General features: G+C 34.6%; 1 protein-coding gene and 1 long non-coding RNA gene across 2 annotated transcripts in view; one reads left to right on the forward strand and one right to left on the reverse strand.

Annotated features, from left to right (window-relative positions):
- The window catches only part of LOC114349431 (rab3 GTPase-activating protein catalytic subunit), a 382,835-nt gene that overhangs the window by 201,888 nt on the left and 165,152 nt on the right, over window positions 1-15,795 (reverse strand). The gene's annotated exons all lie outside the window — the stretch shown is intronic.
- On the forward strand, window positions 354-824 carry LOC126880673 (uncharacterized). Its single transcript, XR_007696671.1, has 2 exons — window positions 354-697; window positions 761-824. It is a non-coding gene; the product is annotated as an uncharacterized LOC126880673 (long non-coding RNA).

A 15,795-nucleotide genomic window follows, 5' to 3' on the forward strand; every position in this document is an offset into this window, starting at 1 on the left:
GAGTTGTCTGATGCAAGATCTGTTGTCTCAATATATTTTTCATTTTTATTTCTGCCCCTGCTGTTCCGTTTTTCGACATTACAAAACCCAAATTTAAAATTCCGTTCCTTTTATTCCTACTTATCTATTGCCAAATCATTGACGTCTTCTTCCGATATTGCTAAGTAGTCCGTTTTTTCATATCTATTTCCAGGCCCACCGGTATTTTTTTTATAACCCACATAACCCATATTCTGAGATGCAAAGATTCAAATAATTCTGCCACAATAAATCCTATCTTACATAACAAACAAATCAACACAACCCATATTCCGAGATTTAAAGCTTCAAATAAGTCTGCCACATTATTCTACCCTTCGAACAAAAAATTTCTCTAACACCCCTGTATAAGTTAAGTCAATATTCTACCTCTTACTCAAGGGCTTGAGCCATAAATCTTACAAACATGCGTGTCGTCGGCTAGTGGGTGGATTTGGCATAGGGAAAAATAACATCTCATTTGCCGCTAATTCGTCTAACGGTGATCAACTACAAATGAAGGCTTCAGTGAGATTCAAATCACCGAATTAAATAACTAGCCAATGAACATTAATACATGGTGTATTTTTCCGCAGTGTATCGTTAAGTTGTTGTTATAGAATGAGTAGTATCTGTAGAATTTTTGTTTTAACATCTTAAACATACTACAAATTGCTTTGTAAGTATTATATCACTTTTGTTAAGGTTATTTATACTTATAGACTTCATCCTTTATTTGTAGTGAACTGATGAAGCTTTCGAAATTGTAAAGCGAAACGTTTTCAATATATCAATGAAGTAGTTGACTTCTTTATTTAATTGCCAACTAAATTGACCGATTCAACCTCTGAATTCACTAGCTGAATACCTTTAAATTTAAATTAACGGTCGCATACCTTGCAATGCACTATATATATATATATATATATTTATGCACAGATATCAAAGTGAGGTCCTGACATTACGCGCACTTAGTGAGGACCGGTAGAAAACGTAGACATAATCGTTTCAACTCTTCATAGTGACCTTGACAAGTAAATAGCAATTAAAAAATGACGAGTATACACAAAAAAGATTACGTATATGTGCCCCGTATTGTTCAAGTATATTGCCACCCAAGTGAGGCCATTACACGCAGCTATTAAAGTGAGACTGTATATACTTTTTCGTTATGCGCACAAAGTGAGGACAACTTTACGTGTATATTTCCTTACAGCTCATCAAGTGAGGACCATACAGTGTTGTCGATAAATATGAGATTAATCGTTTCTACTGCCTTTTTCTGTATAACACAGTAAGAATTATTATTGTTTCGTTGTTTCAGTCACTTGTAGTTATAAGAAGGATGTGGACTCTTACTGTTTGTTAATTTTATAACATTTTAGTACCTCAGCATTAAATCACGGTAGCCTTATCGGAGACTAGCGTTAATAAAGAAATAGTTTTATATTTTTTAATAATTTACGTTAAAGATGCATAGGAAAGCAAGAATTTTGAAAATAGCGTTAGTTGAGAACAATAATAATCAAAATGGAGGATACAGTGATAGTTCAGTTATGTGAAATTTATATTGAACTTAACATATAAATATAAAAGCCCGACTTTTGATCTAAGGGGAACACAGTTTTTACGGTACATACATATCTGTCATTTGTCAACCCCCTCCCTTCCATTTCCCCCACCCCTTATTTTTAAATAGGGAATAGGGGCGTGTGCTAGCTCATTTGAAACGATATTCAATTCTCTATCCAGTATTATTAACATTGACATAATTATCTATACAGAGTGTATTTTAGTATAGGTACTGTTGCCCCTGTCGATTTTCATTTTGAAACGACAATTTTCCAACCTTAATTTTAGTATACAAGATGATTTACTTAATTTAATTAAACTTAATGTACCTTTTTTACTGACTTAATTTTACAGTTATTCCACTAGATGGCAAATACAGTGAATATGATCATATATGTTTTATTTCGAATAATCATTTTAAAATAGTTTTAGTTTTCTATTTTCTCTGAAAATTGTTGCAAGCTTCTTGTTCTTATACTTAAAATCATGTCACTACAAATTTATACGAGACTACATATTAAGAGTATAGAAAGTATTATAATATATGACATACATGCTTTTTTCCATTTATTGAAGATATTTCACCTTATCCTGAAACAATGCAATGTGAACAAGTGTCCTCAACTAAAAAAATATATCAGACTATTTTAATACTAAGTGTATAGTTTGTATTATAAACCGTATTGAAATAGATTGCAACATGTGTGTGTGGTTGGGATATTGACTGCGAAACCTAAGGCTTCATTCGCCTAATCATATTTACCTTTGATTCTTATAACAATAAATAAAATTGATTAACATTTTATATCAATATTATTAGTGTTTTTAAACAATATCAGTATGATATATCAGTATGATAAAGTCAAGATAAACAATACTATAATAGAAAGCTTTGAGGTCAAACAATGACTGCGGCAGGGTGATCCATTATCGTCTATAATGTTTAGCATATTACTAGAAAAGGTTATACAGGAAGCAAACATTAATAGAACAGGTCTGATCTACCACAAAAAACATCAGTGCTTGGCATTCGCAGACGATTTGGTAATCTTGGCTAGGAGCAAAATAGAACTTATAGAAACAGTCATGAAACTCGAGGAGAGGGCAGCAACCAAAGGATTGTATATAAATGAAGCAAAAACAAAGTATATGGAATGAACAAATAAGCAGTTCGTTCGGGGGCAATACATAACAATGACAACAGCGAAGGGAACACAGTATAAATTCGAAGAAGTTTAGAGATTTGAGTACTTAGGAACTGTCTTCACAAGAGATCCTAACTGTGAAGAAGAAATACAAAAGAGAATTATGTCGGGCAACCGCGCTATATTTGCTTTTAATGGGTTGTTAAGAAGTAAACATATATCACGAAGAGCAAAACTAAGAACTTACAAGACCGTAATAAGGCCGATAGTAACGTATGCTTCTGAAACATGGGTCACAACAAAAAAACATCAAGAGTTGTTGTTCCACCCGGTGGGAAACTGAGCTCTATCAAGATCCTAACATACTAGCATAATTAAGGCGCAAAGACTTAGATAGTTGGACCATGTGTAGAGGATGATTCCATCTAGAATTCCCAGAATGGTACTATCTAGTGCATTGGCAGAGAAAAGACGAAGAGGAAGACCGAGGTCACGATGGAGTAATGGAGTTAGAGAAGATATGAGAAGAATTAACTTAAGGAACTGGGAAACAAAAGCGACTGACAAAAGGGAGTGGAAAAGAATAGTACATCAAGCCATGGGCCTACTAGGCTCGTACTGCTTACATATTATAATATCAGTTTTCTAATATTATCCAGTTCCATATCCAGTTCCGAATCCAGTGGTTATATTTCTTCCGTATTGTTTAGTTTCGCTTCCAGTGATTGTATTTTTTTCTTGTTTTTTTTTGAAATATTTATTTATTTTATTACTATATTTTTTTATTGTGTTCATAATAGATTGCAACATTGTCTACAGACATGAATGCAGTAACAATAAATAAAAAAATCGGAGATCCACACCCCGGATTTGAAATCGAAACCTCTGCTTTACGAATCCGAGATCCGAGGTCTACCCACTAGGTCACTAGGCTATCGCTCTTAAGACAATATTGTTTCCTGAAACGGGGAACTTCTAAAGCCGGGTCTAGACTATGTAACAAAACATGCTAATAACAAAGTTGTACAACAAATTTGTTGTACAACTTTGTTATGTAACTTGGTATAATATAGCAAGAGTATCCAGACTATATAACAAAAAACAAAACAACAACATGCGCATAAATTTTGCAGCATTTTAGATGGATAGCTGGTAGGTTAGGTAGTATATAGAATTGCGTCATATAAGTATGGAGGATCTCTTCATAGCAACAGCAGCTTGTGTAATATTGTGGAGGCGACACCGGCGTGTTAAATTAATATTTTGGATGTGTCCTTCATTAGCAGCTCGAGCAAAATATAGGTAGTGGTACAGCTCTTTTAGCTGATCTGGAAAGAGATAACATAGACCCATCGACAGGAGACATTAAATGTGATGGCAGTTTTAAAAACTTCTTAAGAATAGAAAGTTCTGATTTTGAATTTCTTATAAATGACATCGGCCATAAAATAGGCAGGAAAGACATTTCGAGATGCAATTCCAATAAGAGAAAGATTAACAGTTATATTATTAGCAAAGTATATTTTTTAAACTTTTTACTCATTGTTTCAGAGAGGAAGTATAACATTTGTGTAAAATTTAATTCCTCAGTATTATCGTCTTCACCTGTTCATGATTGAGTGTCACTGTCTGTTTGAATTGGTGTAGCTGGAGAAGTAGCGGATGTAGGTGTAGTGGACGGAATAGAAAGGCTCAGATATATTGTATGATTGAGTGCCTGTTTGAGTAGCTGATGAAGCAGTCTGCATCTGTGTAGCGAATGAAGTGAATGTTACAGGTTTTATGTCTGAACACTCTGCTCTGTAGAGAATAGTATTTATGTCAAATTTAGAGTTGATTTGCACCGATTTGCTGTTAAGGTTCCGCGTACTGCTTTTCTTTTGTTGGCTTGAGTTATAGGCGTACGTGCATTAGTTTTAACTACAGTTTCTGTATCTATTTTCACTTCTATTTCAGTCTATTCATCGTGTTTTTTATTTGTTTTTTAAATCAATAAATGTAGCTCATCCCATAGCAATCCCATAATACTCGTTACTTACGAAATAGCTCAATTAAATGAGTAGTCAGTTCTTTCGACAATTTCATCGCGTAAATGACCCTACGTGAACAGAGCAAAGAAAAATCTAGCACAATCACTCCAGAATGAACAAGGCGGTATGACTCCAACGGTTGCTGCTCGCGTAGGTACTATGCCAGAGAATGTTTCAATAACATGTTTTTAGGTGTAGATCAGTCGCGGTGCGGTTTTATAACTTTCTTTGATGTTTACCGACATCTGTTGGATAACATAAAACATGCTATATAACCAGAAAAATGTTATACAACACTGTGTTTTAAAACTTGTTTTTTTAAAATTTTGTAACAAGTTACAAAACTTTGTTATTTAACATGTTTTGTTACATAGTCTGGACCCGGCTTAACGGTAACTGCTTATAGGTAATACACTACAATTTCTGAATATTTTTTCTGAAATCTATCGAATGGTACCAAACACGACCCCCACGGAGGTGGGGGGGGGGGTTACTTTAAAATCTTAAATAGGAACTCCTTTTTTTATTTCAGATTTGGATTCTTTGCGTAAAAATAAGCAACTTTTATTCGAAACGTTTTTTCTAATTACGGATAGGTGGCGCTATAATCGGAGAAAACGGGTGTTGGAAATGGAAAATTAAATTAAAATATGGAAAGTCCCCACTAAAATGGAAAATTTTACTTAAATTTTTTGGTTTTAGAACCTAATAATCACAACCCAATAGGTCCCCAAAGCGCTCGAGTGACTGGACATTTAGCATACTTTGCTCCCCTACTATATGTATTATAAATAATATGCGAAGTAATTATTAACCCAAACAACCATAATTCAACTTTTATTTACTAATAAAGAACTGGACGAAAGTGTCACATCAGCTTTTATGAAACACATGAATATTTACATAAAAAGGTATGTGATCTGCTTGAAATCGATATTCCCAAAATCATCTAAAAATTGTTTATACATGAGTACTTTGAGACTCTTGTATGAAATGTGAATACCGAAATACGATTAGGAATCTCCATTATGTAATTTTTAAATAATACATAATTCTTAGGAAATGAAAGGTATTATACAAACGTGTTAAAAAATACTACCTACTGAAATTTTTTGATGGCAATAAATGATGAATTGGTTTATCGAATTTATTTTTAAGGTGATACAGTAGCGATCAACAGGTAGCCAAAACGCTTTCCAAGATTGAGGCTGTAATTTTGAATATTTTTTCGAGATATTTGGCACACGTATTTATAATATAATAAAGAATGGCGGTACAGAGCCCAATTTGAAAAATATATTAATATGTGGAAATTACTCTGTAAATAAATACAATATTAAAAAAACGAGTCTGTACCGCCATTAAGAAGAACAAAAAAATACACTTTCTTCAAATAAACTTTTTTATCAGATGCCTAGATTTTGTGTCATTTTGGAACTACTAATGAAATAAAAAATTTTAGTAGTTCCAAAATGACACAAAATCTAGGCATCGGATAAAAAAGTTTATTTGAAGAAAGTGTATTTTTTTGTTCTTCTTAGTGGCGGTACAGGCTCGTTTTTTAATATCTATTGTATTTAATTACAGAGTAATTTCCACATATTAATATATTTTTTAAATTGGGCTCTGTACCGCCATTCTTTATTATATTACGAATACGTGTGCCACATATCTCGAAAAAATATTCAAAATTACAGCCGCAATCTTGGAACGCGTTTTCGCTACCTGTTGATCGCTACTGTTTCCTCTTAAGTAAAATATGTCATTTGGATATTTTTTTAAACTCGATAGATCCTAGGGACATGTCGGTAGATCGGTAGGATCATCACTTTTGGGAGTTTTGGGAATATCCCAATTGACAACGCAATATACACCGACGCCGTCTACAACGAGCGACGAATCAGAGATGCCAGATTGGGGTACTTTCGCCCATTTTTAGGGTAATTTGAAAGCACATGGGAAAATTTTTATAGGTTGAATTGGTTGGGGAATTTTTCGGGAGGAAAATTGAGCAAACTGAATTGCAATATAAATGTATGTAACATATAACATTATATTAACATTATAACCTATCGAGTATATAAGAAGGAAGAGAGACAGACCCCGAAAACCTTTTAGAGATAAAATGGACGAAGCAATATTAGAAAAGAAACCTGCAGGACTGGAAAAACAGAAAGAACTGAAAATAACGGTCAAGTGAAATAATACAGGAAAAACTATGGAAATCCAGGGTGGTCAAGAAAAAACAGGATGTTTCTAAATAAATGCGACAAACTTTAAAGGGTAATTCTATATGAAAAAATAATGACAGTTTGCTCTATAAGCATGTCAGCAAATACTTCGTTTCCGAGATATGGGGTGTTGACATTTTTCTTACAAACTGACGATTTCTTTATTGTTCTAAAACCGGTTCAGATATGCAAATGAAATTGGATGTGTTTTAAGAGGTAATTATTGCGCATTTTTTGACATAAAATTAATAATTTTATATCTACTGTTGAAATGGTGTGAATTTTTTTAAAGAAAAACATAGTACGCCACTGAGATATTTCAAATAACAAATCATTTTGGAATTACTCGTTCAATTTATGATATATACAAAAATCTATTATTCCTTTTTTTCATACGTCGTTCGTGCCGTTTTTATGCAAAAAGTGAAACATCTTAACGCGTACAAAGTATTCGAAATAAATTTCTATATATTCATATTATGAAAAAGAACTTGTCAATTCTAATTCATATAGATATACCTGGTTTGTTTTTTTTTATTTCAAATTACACACCCACGGACACACGACAATGTTGATAAAGCAAACTTTACAGAACAGAAAGACAAAACTATTTAACCATTGAGGCTATAATGACAAGCAGCAGTATAATAATATCACTGACTATTCATAAATTTGTTGATACTTCGTAAATCTGATCTTCGTGTATTTTAAGTATGTATGTATAACATTGTAATACCATAAAAGTGATGGTATTACCTGACAAATGACCTTTAAAAGCCATAACAATTTTTAGGTTGCATTATTTTTATTAGAGAATTTTTGTGAGCTAGAAATAGTTTTCTTATTGTTACAATTATTTAATATTAATTGTCTTAGGAGTAATCTTAGTCCAAAGATAATCTATAAAGTCCAAAAAAATAATGAATGTAAAAAATATTATATTTTTTTTTTGTTTAGCTAATGCCTCGACAACTAATGGCCATTGGCATGGTAGGTACGGTAATTTTGAACAGTTAGGTACCTAGTGTCATGTGTAAGTAGTGTGTGTTGAGTAAGCGCCTTGTTACTTTGCAATGTCGACGTCATTGTCTTTGCAAAGAGACGCTAATTGTATCCGAACGTCTGCGTTCCCTCCGGTGAGAACCGATCCCACGAGGACAGAAACTATATTCATTTATTAATTTATAATAAATGAAAAATTTCCGACCCTGGTGAGATTCGAACCCACAACCTTTCGGATTTTTTAGATCCACAGGCAGGCGCTCTTACCACTGAGCCACGGAGGGGGGTAAATATAATATTTATATATCAGCGTCTCTCAAAATTTGGCGCCCCCAAATTCTGGCGCCCCGGGCGGTCGCCCGGCTCGCCCGCCCCTTTATCCGGCGCTGCTTTAAGGCACTAGTGCTTTAAAATTTTTATGGCACTGCAATTCGTATTGATCGTATAGGCAATTTTGATGTAATGTCAAAAAAATATAAAAATGGAATGTCAGGAAATATAAAAATGGAAAGTTTTTGTAGATATTGTCCTGTAATTACGTTTGTAGAAAAAATATTGCATGATATGTCTGTTAAAAAGTGCATTTTTAAGGCACTCATGTGAATTGCAGAACTCGATGTCGCTCATTCTGCAAACTTTCACATGCGTGCCTTAAACGTGTACTTTTAACACTTATATCATAAATAACTATTGAAATACTGATTACAAAAATTTATAGTATTTTAAGCCTTTCTGAGAGCATATGCGCAAAAATTTCTCTCGAATTATTTTTAAATGCGTTCATTTTTTTCGAATACTGAGAAAAGCTTAAGTATTTTTAAAAAATTTAAACGCAGAAAGAAATATTACTGTATTATCCATGGTCGAAAGTCCTTGAGAACTTCTATAAATATTTATTTTAATAAGTCACAGGGGTGAAAAAAAATAGTCTGATTTTTAATTTTAAATATATCATTCAAAAGAAACTTTTTGTTCATTATAAGGGACTTTCTGCCCTCGGGAATAATGTAGTTTTCTATTTTGCGTTTAAATTTTTTTAAAATACCTATTAGTTATCTCAGGATTCGAAAAAAATAAATGCGTTTAAAAAGAACTCGACCGAAATTTTGCGCCTAGGCTCTCAAAAAGGATTAAAGTATTAAACATTTTTGTACTGTTTGAATTTATGCGACGATTGACGATCCACTGTTTTAAAGATGGGTTGAACAGATGTTGCCAGTTGTATGGTCCTCACTATGTGTATCGTAAGTTATTCAACAGGGCATAGAATATACATGGTTAGAAAATATACGCCAAAGTCAGCGCCTCTATGCGGAAAATCTCTGAACTAAAAATTGATGTGGACCATACAAAGTGAGGTCCCACTTTTTTTTGTAAAAAAACAGTGTTGGCTATCAGGACATGTCTACGAAAAAGTCTTACATTGATTGACTAAGTGAGGTCCGTATACTGGACCTCACTTTGTACAGGACCTCACTTCAACCGCAGTTTCTTTTGATATGTGGCTCACTTCATACGCTGGGAGATATATATATATATATATATATATATATATATATATATATATATATATATATATATATATATATATATATATATATAATGTTCTTGAACTCCTAAGTGGAGCATAGAGCTTCAGTGAAAACGCGCCATCGGGTTCTATTTTGCGCTAGGGCCTTCACCTCATTCCAAGACTTTCCTTGACTTCTTATCTCGTCCATGATGGATCTTCTCCAAGTTTGTGCTGGACGACCTCTTTTTCTCTTTCCTTGGGGATTCCACTCTAGGGCATTTTTTGCAATACTGGAACTATCTTTTCGGAGTGTGTGACCTATCCACCCCCACTTTCTGTATTTGATTTCATTTTCTACCCTCTTTTGTTGGGTCAGGTGTAGCAGATCTTCGTTTCTGATGGTGTTTGGCCAGAAAATACGAACAATTCTTCGTAGACATTTGTTAACAAAGACCTGCAATTTGTCTGTAAGGTATTTTGTCACTTTCCAGGTTTCACATCCATAGAGTAGAACAGACATAACATTTGACTGCAATATTCGGATCTTTGTCCTTGTAGTATATTCTCCAGACCTCCAAACAGGGTTAAGCATGCTGAAAGCTTGTTGAGCTTTTCGTATCCTCATACGAATATCGTCTTCTGTACCTCCGCTTTCTGTTATGACACTTCCAAGGTACGTGAAGTTCTCCACATTTTCAATCTGCTTGTTGTCGATATTAAATAGCGTGTTGTTCCTTGCATTTATTCTCATCGACTTGGTTTTACCAATATTGATTTTTAAACCTATTTTATTGGACTCAGTGGATAGTGTTTCCAATTGGTCGGCCACATCCTGGAACCTTTGTCCTAACAGGCAGATATCGTCGGCGTATTCCAGATCACTTAGGCGTGTGGTTAACGTCCATTGTATCCCTTTTGTGTCGAAGTCTAGTTTGGAGAGAACATAGTCCAGAGCTATGTTAAACAGAAACGGAGAAAGCACACATCCCTGTCTGACTCCAGTAAGTACGTCAAATTCGTCACTGTTGACCCCATTGTGTGTCACGCTGCACGTCGCCTCAGTGTACAGTGACTTTATAATGGAAATTATTTTATGAGGAATGTTTCTTAGCTCTAAAATTTTCCATAGAGCAGCATGAGACAGGCTGTCAAAGGCACGTTCGAAATCGACAAAGACCATGTATAGAGGTGTGTTCCATTCAACCGATTGTTCCATTATTACCCTCACTGTATTAATGTGATCTATGCAGGAAGATTCTGGTCTAAAACCTGCTTGATTCGCTCGAAATTCAACCTTGTTTGTTAATCTTTTGTGTATGATGATCGTAAAAATTTTATTTATGACGGTAAGCAAGGTTATTCCTCTCCAATTTTTGCACAGTGTGAGGTTGCCCTTTTTTGGAAGCTTAATAATATTACCTTTTTTCCAGCCCGCTGGAATGCGGTTTGTTTCCCACACCTCTCGGATTATGGGGAGCAAAAGTTCAGCGGTTAGATGCGGGTCAGTTTTAAGTAGTTCGGCAGCAATGTTATCGATTCCCGGGGACCTGTTATTTCTCAGAGATTTGATAGCTGTTATTATCTCCATTTTGGAAGGGGACTCGCAAGATATATGCAAGTCTACATTCTGCGGGTTTTCGACAATTTCATCCGCGTTATCCCTGGGCGTGCCTAGCATCTCCTGAAAGTGCTCTTTCCATCTCTCTACTTGATCATCCGTTGTAGTAAGTAATTCACCTGTCTTGGATCTTACAATGTTCGAACAGTTGGGCCCATTTTTTGTTAATCGTCTGGTAATTTGGTACAGCTCTCTAGTCCTGTTGTGTTGTGCAGCTGTTTCTGCTTGTTTTGCCAGTTCTTCAGCCCACCTTCTTTTGTCTCTTCTTGCATTCCTTTTAACTGCTTTATTTAGTGTTTCATATTCTTGTTGTCGGTTCGTTCTTCCTTCTACAGTTCTTGCTTGCAAGATATCTTTTTTTCGTTGTTTTCTTTCTTCGATAAGATTCCAAGTTTCATCTGATATCCATTCCTTTCTATCTTTCTCTTTTTTACCCAGTTTGTCTTCAGCTATTTCTGTCAGAACATTTGCCAAATCTTCCCAGCTATTTACTTCACGTTCTCTTGTTTTTACTTGAAGCTCTTCCCTAAACATGTGTTTTCCTGGAAGAGTTTTTAATTTGTTCAGGTTATATGTGGGTCTGTTGGTGTTTCTTGTGATTTTGTTTTTTGCCATCTTGATTTTAATGGTACCAATTAACAAATGGTGGTCACTTGCGATGTCTGCTCCTCTTTTATTTCGTACATCAAGAAGAGATGATCTCCATCTTTTTGATATGGCGATGTGATCTATTTGGTTTTCTCTGGTATGACCAGGGGCAGTCCATGTTACCTTGTGAATATTTTTATGTGGGAAGATGGTTCCACCAATAACTAAACGGTGATTGGAGCAAAAATTTGTAAAGCGCTCTCCATTTTCATTCATCACTCCCAGGCCATGTTTGCCCATTACGGTTTCTAAATTAATATTATCTTCTCCAACTTTGGACTTCATCACTATTAGGATATCGCCTTTGTTTACTTGTTGGGTTGTTTGTTCTAGTTGTTCGTAGAAAATGTCTTTATCTTCGAGGACAGATGTGTTCCTAGGAGCATAGCACTGAATAACTGTTATCTTACGGTATCTGGTATAAAATCTGACAGTCATAATTCTGTCATTAATGGGTTTCCATGAAATGAGGCTTTTTTTGGCTTGTTTACTGAGTAGAAGACCCACTCCGTACCTAAGTACATAATGCATTTTAAATTATTTTTACAAAATGTTTTACCTTATTTGCACCTATATATATTACAAAGAGATTCACAACTGAAAAAGTTTCGATAGAGTCTTACTTTGCGTCATGATTCCCAGGAAGGTTTAATTTTTATATTCCTGTTTAAATGTATATCTTTAATTCATTTTAATAAATACATATACATTTTATAAAGGATTTTTAATAAACTTTTGCTTTAAAATAGTTTTTAAATAATTTATTGCCTAATTTCCACGTCTATTCCCAACTAATAATAGTTTTCTGTAGGATTTTTCTTTGGTATTACATTTTTCTATAATTTAACTGCAATCCAACATAAATATGTAATTATTAATTAAAAGTTCCTATTTATGCTAATTCCTCTCCATTAATGCAACGTTTAGAACGTCTTCATCCCACTCAATAAACGGTTAACCTTAAATGTAGTGATTACTGTACCGTTATGAAATCAAAATTAAAATTCACGTAACACTTATGTTTAGACTAAAACGAGAAAAAAAATAGATATTTGAAGATTCGCTTTAGGTTCAGTCGTGGAATACGACTGGCCTCAATTAATGAGTGTCAATTACACGATATTTAAAAAGCTAATTGCTGGTTATACTTGATTAAGAGTGTATTGCGAAAAGAGAAGCTAACTTTCAAATAATTTGTTTAGAACAATTTTATAAAAAAGGGAAATGAAAATATAATATAAACGTTTTTGTTTTGTATAATTTCTAAAATGCCTCTTTCTTCTTCTGGTGCCAATTCTATAGGAGATTAGAGATATCATAATGACTAGACAACTTTTTTATCTTCTACTCTTCTAAATAGTTAAATTTAACTACAGCTATATCATTCAGACGAAGTTCCATAGCGAAGATGTGTTTCTTAATTTGGCGCTATATGACAGTTCTCACCGAAGAACAGTTTTCCTTCCTAATAATATGTCCGAATACCAAATGCACTCTTAAAGTATGGAGGACGAAATATGACCAGATATGAAAACTATCAAAACTAATTAAAAAATAATAGAATACAACAAAATGCCACAAGAATCAGAGATCAAGCATCCTAGCACATCTCTTCAAAAAGGGAGACAAATCAGACACGGAGAATTACAGAGGAATTAATTTATTAAACACAACACTCAAATTAAATTTTGACCAAAAACTCTCGAACTAAAACAATACGGTTTTAGGTCGAGTTATAATGACGCAAGTGTACGAGAGTACGGAGAGTGTTAGGAGTCCGTGTATGGAGAAGAGCAGCCACAGACAAGCAAGGGTGGAGGCAAAAAATAAAGGAGGCCAAGGCTCAATTTGGGCTGTAGTGCCGTAGAAGAAGAAGAACTGTACGAGAAGTCACTAAATTACAACAAACCGGCAAGTAGTAGAAAAAGCGGGGTTCAAAATCACTTTGGTCACCATGCCATCTGGGTCTCCTATGACGTAGACCGGGAGAGACTTGTTTGAATGCTTGAAGTCTTTGTTTCTTGAACCTGCAAACTCTATTGTTGATTTCCTTCCCTTCATCATTCAATCTTCGCTTGTCCACTGCTGGACATAGATCTCCGTCATAATTTTCCATCTGTTTCGATCTTGTGCCTCTTGTATCCAATTCCTATGACTTTTTAGATCATGGGTCCAACGTATTGGTGGACTACCTCTGCTTCGGTAGGCATTCCAGTATATGCTTTGTCTCTGTTATCTGTCATTCAAGCCACGTGACCTGCCCAGTTCCATTTCAGTGTTACTATTCTCTATACTGCATTAGCCACTCCTGATCTTTGTCGTAGCTGACGGTTTGGGATCTTGTCTTGTAGTGAAACGCCCAACATAACACGCTCCATCGCACTTTGAGACACACGGATCTTTTGCACTGTTCTCCTTGTCATGGTCAAAGTTTCCGCTCCGTAAGTCAACACTGGCAAAACACACTGATTAAAGGTTTTTTTAAGACATATTGGTATGTCAGATGATTTGAAAGTATGGTTCAGCTTGCCGAAGGCTTCCCAAGTCAGTCTTAGACGACAGAGAAGCTCAACGGTCTAGTTATCTTTTCCTATACGAATCTTATGACCTAGGTATTTATAAGCCATTACCTGGTATATGGATCTGGTTCCTACGTATATGTATTTTCAACCCCCCTTCTAGCGAGAAAAGGTAGACTAGAAAGTGTTTCACCTTTTCCAGGATTTTGTTATCTAATTTTAGTACTAGAGGTTAATCTCGACAAATTTGGCTAGACTTAGACAATAGGTTCTTGATATAGAGGTTCTTACTATTCAAAACAACTGTCGTTTGCATGGATAGGTCAGGTCACCAGATATATCTTATTTTCTGTACTATTTATCTATTAATTTATCGACAAACTATATCTATCTCTTTGAGTGTTAAATAAAAGATTTGATCCAAGTGTAGAATTATTTTTCATTAATTAAGATTCTGAAGAATGTAAAGCAGTAATCATTTTACTAGTATAATTAACCTCTGCTCTACATTAGCTATATCTGGAATTATGTTGTGTTCTTATCGATATTGACCATCAATAAGTACATACTTGCAGGTCATGATTTGATTATAACATATTTTCTTTAACAAGTACTTCAGGACACACCTCAGCACGTTTTGTTCGGCGTTTTAGGTCGTTAGTAGCGAATATTATATCGTTACCTCATTTATTGCTTCTCACGATAGTTTTTGAACCCAGTAAGCTACATACACAAGACGGGCCTTAAAATAGACTGCAAAAAAAGAGCAAAGTAAATTGCTTATAACAGTGTGCATGTAAGAAGGTGGAAAATATATAGGATGTACCGAAAGTACCGAGACGCTCGAATATTTCACTAAATAAACATAGGATCTAAAAACTGAAAATTACGTTTTCACCGGCACCAAACACGACTCCTCCACTCCACCTCCTGGAGGTGGAGTAACTTTAAAATTTTAAATAGGAACCCCCATGTTTTATTGCAGATTTACCTTCCTTACGTAAACATAAAGCTCTATGCAGAGGAAGAACAAATGATGCTAGAACCGGAAACACCAGAAATTACCACAAATGAAGATGTTAATATAAGTGCACAGGAAGTACGAAAAACACTCGAAAAGCTGAAGAACAGAAAAGCTGCAGGTAAGGATGGAATACAAAACGAATTACTGAAATATTGTGGAGCAGCAATGACAGAACAATTAACAACATTAATTAACAAAATCATAAAACACAATAAAATATCACAAAATCATAAAACACAGCCAGAAAACTAGAGAGGTATCAACTTGTTAAATACTACCCTAAAACTTACAACTAAAATCTTACAAGACGTAATGAATCAGAGGATAAGTTAAGTAGATGAAAAACAGTGTTTTCGTACTGGAAGATCGTGTACAGATTCAATATTCGTCATAAAGCAAATTACTGAGAAATCACTAGAGTACAATAGACCAGCATTTCTATGTCTGATTGACTTAAAGAAAGCAGTTGACAGAG

This window comes from Diabrotica virgifera, chromosome 1 (assembly GCF_917563875.1).
Source record: "Diabrotica virgifera virgifera chromosome 1, PGI_DIABVI_V3a".
Taxonomy (NCBI): Eukaryota; Metazoa; Arthropoda; class Insecta; order Coleoptera; family Chrysomelidae; genus Diabrotica; species Diabrotica virgifera.